This window comes from Gavialis gangeticus, unplaced genomic scaffold, assembly GCF_001723915.1.
Source record: "Gavialis gangeticus isolate Ggan-Ray unplaced genomic scaffold, GavGan_comp1, whole genome shotgun sequence".
NCBI lineage: Eukaryota > Metazoa > Chordata > Crocodylia > Gavialidae > Gavialis > Gavialis gangeticus.
The window spans coordinates 93,590,614-93,597,290 of NW_017729034.1; positions in this window are offsets into that span (position 1 = coordinate 93,590,614).

Here is a 6,677-nt window from a genome sequence, read left to right on the forward strand (position 1 = left end):
TAAGTGTAGGATTATAAATGTGTTTTTAATAAAATGTGTAATAAAAAGGTTCATTTTTGGCACCAGAGGAGGGTCAGGGCTGGCTTGGACCCTCCCAGTGCCAAACTGGTATTGCAGTACCTCCAGGCCCAGCACCAGTTCCCTGTGGATGCTACACCCACCCATTTTTTTAAGGGCCGAAAGAAAGTTCCCATCAGTGTGTTTGCCTGATATATAAGGGCCATGTGTTTTATAGTCATGCTATAAAAGTTGTTGGCTACATTTAAGTAACTTCATAGTCAGTTTTTATTACTGAGCACATATTGCTTTTGGTGGCAGTTTAATGATAGACAATGTATTTAATGAGGTTTCCTTGTATGTGAATATAAGACAAGAGGCTTTTTTCCCCACACTGATTGAGGGGGGAAAATACCATTTTGTGTTTGAGTAAATACATTACATACATTTTTATTAATTGAGTTTGAGCCATCTAGCTCCATACACATGACTAGTCTATGTAAGTACATCTTGTTTACCATAATTACACTTGTGCAGAAAGAGGCAGTTAGTTGTGCTAGTTTGAAATCAGGAGAAAGGCAGGGCAGAGTGGCGCCTTATAGACCAAGAGTCAGCATAATACAGCCCACAGGTCAGATACAGCCCACTAATTGATTCGTGGGCCCCTTGGCACTCTGCATAGGGCTGAGCCCCACCTGATGGCTAGAAAATGGTATTTAGAGGTTTGCTTTTGGGAATTAGCTTTCCCTCTGTGATGACTCTTATCTTTTGACATTGCTGATTGGTCTCTCTGTGGTTGTCATACTGTCCACGTTCTGTCCTGTCAGCCTAATCCTTTTGTTTCACAAAGCTATCACATGCACACATCCTAATTTGGGCTTTACTGGTCTTCTCCTAATTTGGTCTGTTCCCTCAAAACTGGAAAGCGCAAGGGCCCTACAGTTGGGCACTGTGACCTGGTGCCACTTTATCTTACGCTGTGGAAAGTGTAGTACATGGCTTCAATTCCCAGCCTGTGTCTGCTTGCTGCTTGTCTGTATCAGACAATGTGGGCCTTGAAGAAACTTTGTCATAGACTAGTTTTTTAGAAATCAATTAATTTTGCTTTTTCCCTGGACCATTATTCTAATGGATATCTATTTTACCTGTGAGTCATCACAGAGGGAAAAAGATACAAGTAGGGAAACTGAGGCCACCATGGAGAGAAAGCATACCACCAGCCTGTCTCACCTGCCCGACTAGGGAGAGAGGGGTGGGCCTTGGCCTCTGACCTCCAGGCTGGTGACATCTGCCATTCAAGAGAGAACTTCAGACTGAAGCTTACATACTAGCCAGACGTATCTTGACTGACAGCTCTAGGACTTGTAGATATAGAATTGTTTGCATTACTCTTATCTGCTATCACTGTGTATCAATAAACTTCACCTATTATCAAATGGAAAGGTTGTGGTCTGTCTGAGGGGTTGGTCTGTCTGGAACAAGGTATCTGGGTCATAAATCCAGTGCCAACACCACCCATCTGGGACAGCCCGCTCTGTGCTTCTGCTCAGACCTGCCAGCCCAGCCCCAGACGGTGTGCACAGCTTCCTGGTAGGACTGCTCCTGATGCAGCTGCAGCTGCCCAGGTACTGTTCAGCTCCCCCTACCTCCAGTGGCGGTTTTTTCTTCTCCTCCTGCCTCTACTGTGCCACTCCAGGCAGGGAAGAAAACCACAGCTGGGTGGCTTTGACCACAGTGCATGGAGCTCCAGCTCCCAGCCACCACCTTCCACCTACTCACTCCACCCACATTATCATGGTAGGTGGGTGGAGTGGGTGAAAGGCAGCCAGGTGCTGGAGCTGGAGCCCCATGCACTAGGGCAGTAGCCACCTGGATGCAGCTTCCCCCCTGCCTGGAGCAGCACAGTGGGGGCAGGAGAATGAGGAAGAACAACTGGGTGGCGGGGTGGAGATGCACCAGGAGACTGCGTGCACTGGCTGGGGCCATGGCCAAGGCTGAGGCTGGTGGGTGTAGGCAGGAGTGTGGCTCAGGCTGCCCCAGGCAGGAGCAGGTAGGGCTCAGCCCCATGCAGTGTCATGGGGGCAGCCATGAGCCAGATGAGGGAGGGGCAGACCATACCCATACTGCCCTGCCTGCGTTAGCTCTGCTGCATATGCACCCTTCCTCCCCCAACTCTTGGCCAGGTCCCAGGACCTAGTGCACTGGCAGCCACCCCAAATATTCACACCTCCCCTGTGCATGCACACACACCCCCTGCACCTCCCCCCCACAATATACAAGAGTAAGACTTTATTTTGAACTATTATGCAATCACCCCTATGAATACTACTCAAAAAACCAAATCAGGACAACAATTATTTCTTTAAATAAAATTTAAAAATATTATGGTAGGTGTTTGATTTTTAATATATGATTTGTTCTCATCTATAATTGTTAAAATGATATCTTCTAAAATATTTTATTTGTGCAGCCCTTGACAACTCACCAAAACTTGTTAAGTGGCCCTCCCATTGAAATAATTGACCACCCTGTTATAGACTAATTTATTCAGAGGTATATGTCTTCAGAAACAGCAGCTTGGCTTCTTCACATGATACAAATGGACCTGCAAAAACAAAATAGTAATTTAAATACAAAGGATTGGGAAGAGAAGAGGAAAGGAGAGGGTCACGGCTGAAAGAGGCAAAGGTGGTAAGCAAAGCAGTAAAACCACAGGGGCATAGGGGTTATAGAAGCTGGCCCAGGTAATGGGATAAGAACCTGTAGTCTCTATTTGGACCATTCTTAATACAATCCAATGTGTGGATGATTTCTCATTCTGCAACTTGCATTCAAGTTGTTTTTTAAAGTTTTGTTATTTAAAAACAGCTACTCTGATCAGCAATGGGTTGTCCAGGGGGGCTAAAGTGTTCTGCCACAGATGTGTGTCTTTCTGGAACTGATGTGAGATCAATTTATTCTTTCATATAGTGAATGCCCCATCCGTCCAACTGAGATATCAGAGGAGCACTGTAAGCAGGTGATGGCATATATGATATTAGTAAAGGATCAATCAAATTAATGAACCCCAGATGTTACATCTGTGCTATTTGATCCAGTGATGATGTAGTTTGTATTAATGAAGGGGCACAGCTAGCAACTGGGTCCATGGCAAGGCCTGGTACCTTGGTGAGCATAGGAGATAGGTAGCCTGTTGCTAGAGAAATGTCATTTGAGGCTGGGGTCTGCCCGTAAGTGAGGACAGGCTTGTTGTCCACGGCTGCCTTGGGACAGTCATTTTTATCCAAGATGGATTGCAGGTCATTAATTATATGTTCAAGCTGGGAGCTGCAGGTGACAACTAAAGTGATTTTATTGTCCTTGTCATGGGGTTAGTATTGTTGCACCAGGCCGCGCAACAGACCCATGTGCAACCTGTGCTCAAAGGATATACTGAGAGCATTCTGAGATGCACAGAAAAGCATCTATTTACAGTTAACTGCAATGAAATGCCTCACAGTAATGCTGCATGAACAACTTCTTAAAAAACAAAACTGCATTTCAGGATGTGCTTCATCAAAGACACAAGATATTGACACTTTTTTATGCTTAGAAGGTGCCCTTATGCTGCATTTTTGTATTCTGTTTGCAAACTCCTCACTGGATCAGTTGTTCTGGGAACATTTAGAATCAGTTGTTTAAGGGCTTGTCCCTACCCTAAAGAGCCAATGATCTAGTGATATCTTTGTGTAAAACAACACAAGGGATGGAGATGGGATAACAAGAGTAATGGCAGCAGAAGGCAGGGCAGAGTGGTACCTTATGGATTAAATAATTCTGAGAGCTTGCTTTGTCAGATGCTGCACGGGACCTGCAAGGAGCAGGGTTCTAAATAGAGAGCAATAATTTAAATACAAAGGATAGGGAAGAGGGAGGAAAAGCCTCCAAACATGGTATCTGGGTTGGGTTTATGGAAACGGATCATCAGGGAAACAGACTTTCTAAAAGTGGATTTGAACTCTGCAACTGCTTGCTTTATGCACCCGCCAGCTAGCACAATCTGACAAAACGTTTAAGATACCATTGGATGTTTCTTAAATGTCAAATCCTTTTCCTTCCTTACTGCATTATCATTCCAGAAATTAACTTGTATTGAAGTAGCAACTTTCAGCTCCAATCAAGAAAGATAGATATCATGCCTATGTCTAATTAAAAAAACATGGTCTCTTCTCCAAGAAACTTAGACATAAAAATATAGTGGTGCCTGAATTGTTCAGGCCTGAGTAGAATTGGAGTAAGAATGTTTAGATACAGTCCTATGTATCAATTGGAAATATAAGGTACAACAAAACGTAAAACAATTTTTCTAACATTAGAACAGGGACAACAGATGAGAAATAAAGAAGTTCAATAAGACCTCCACTGTCATGTCCCTATTCAAGTTTCACTTCCTTAACTATGACATGGGATTCCTGAAAGCTGTACCAATGCTTGCAGGGGACTTCTGGCAGTTTGAAAATACTGTGATTTACTGTCACGGGGGGGGGTGCAATTTATTGCGATACACAATTTTCTTTCAATTTCAAATGTAAATTTCTTTCAGCTCCACTATAAAATGTAGTTTTACTGGGAAAGGTTTGGGAAAAATGACTGTTTTGTGTTTTCCCTATGTGATGATGATGATGTATTCCTATGACATGCCCCTTGTGTCATACACGGAGGTATAGCTTCCAGTGTCTGATACCAGCTGGGAGTGGATTTTCAGTACAGCTTTGGGGCTTTCCTCTCCTTGCCCCCCCCCCCCCAATGTTGTGGTAAAAAGTATATTTACTTGATATCTTATCATATACCCTGCACCCAGTCCTTATATTTATTTATTTTGGTTGAAGAAACAAGGATTCTCCCCCCTGTCTAATATTTAGAAGTACTACTTAATAAATTTAGGCTAAATGATGTATGTGTTCTCCTCCTCCCCTCTCATCTATAATGGCACAATGAGAAAGTCCAATAGGTCTTCATGGATCCATCTCTTCCCTAGCTATACTGTGCCTGATTTGTTGTCACTATAATACAGAGTAGGGACCTACAATGGATCCCCCCTTCACTCTTCAATTTCATCATTTTTAAGCCATCATTATCTTAGTTTCTACCAACTGTTTACATTTCTTTCTAAACCAAATTCTTGGACTATGTCTACGCAAAACTCCAACCACCATCCTGTGTTTCAGGAAATACCAATGAGAATGGAAGCTGGGATCTAATACAAAGCAAGGTGGAGGAGGGAGATGTTGGAGAGCTAATGTTAGATTGGCGCACTGCATTTTTTCTCTTCCTAATTACACAACTTTTTGAGAAAGTATCTGTGTCATTATGCAATGTTCATACCATTGCAAACTGACTAGTCTGTCCAGACTCTTGTAACTTGGCATCTTGGGGTTGCAAAATATTATATGATTTTACAAATTGACAGCATTCTCTCAAGGCTGGGGCCTAAGCCAGCTAAAGAACAATGAAGAACCTTCCCTTTCTTTTACATAAGTTTTTTACTATTAACCTAGTAGTCATATAGGGGGTAATGGTCGGCAATAGTGTGTCTTTTTTGTATATGGCTGTAATTTCTTTGTTTTCTCTGTCAGATATCGTTTAAATAGAATATTGAAGAATAAGGCTCTGAAAAACTTGATAGACTGACAGCAACAGACCAGATGCTCTCGCCTTATAAATTAGGAGAAGATTATGCGTAGCCAGCTGGACCATATAAATGTCCAGTTTTTATACTATGCCATGATCTTTGGTGTTTATCATGTGGTTTAGCATCTGGTCAGTCCTGTTTGCACCTCCCATATATCTGTTCTAATCAGACAGTGAGGGGTTTATTTATGTGCATAGCTTGGTATCAACTGGGAATTGTTCTAGTGGTCTTGCGTTCTGGTATGAAATGACATGTCCTTTGCATCACAGCTATCAGTTCTTTAAAAGTGTTTTTTTTCCCTTGCAGCATAATTGTAAGCCTTCCAGAGCAAGAGCAATTAATTGTAAATAGGTCCTTTTCTTTATGTCTTAGCATTACCTCAGTATTGCCTAGAGTGAAGAAATACAGATGTTAAAATTGGCTTTAAAAATGAGATAACTTCACCGTTCAGTTTCCCACAGAAAATGTTTGATTTATATCTCCATAAACCTGAAAAATCCTGCTATTTTATCTTGAGTTCCCTGGCATTTGGTGAATCCCCAGTTTCAAGAGTGGTCAGACTCCTTTCCCAGTTTTTGAAATGGCAATATTTTGTCCTCATTGGTTGCAGAGGAAACTTCCAAAATGGTACCCCCACAAAAGCTGTAGGACCATAAGGCAAAGACAAAGAACACAATAATTATTATTATTTTAAATCTTATTATTTTCAATCCAGAGTTATGGTTCTATTTTTTAAACACTTTCATTTTTTAAAATGGGGTCCTTGAGGGCAGAGGAACTCAGTGTCCAGGACGAGTGGTCGTTCCTTAAGGAAATGATACTCAGGGCCCAAGGGGTGTCCATCCCGACAAGAAGCAAGGGGGGCAGGAGTGTCCGTAAGCCCCCCTGGCTCACCAAGGGCGTCCGGGACTGCCTGCTTGCCAAAAAGGCGGTGTACGCCTGGTGGAAGGGGGGTGAAATCTCCAAAGAGGAGTATACCTCCTCTGCTCGGGCCTGTAGGCGAGCTGTT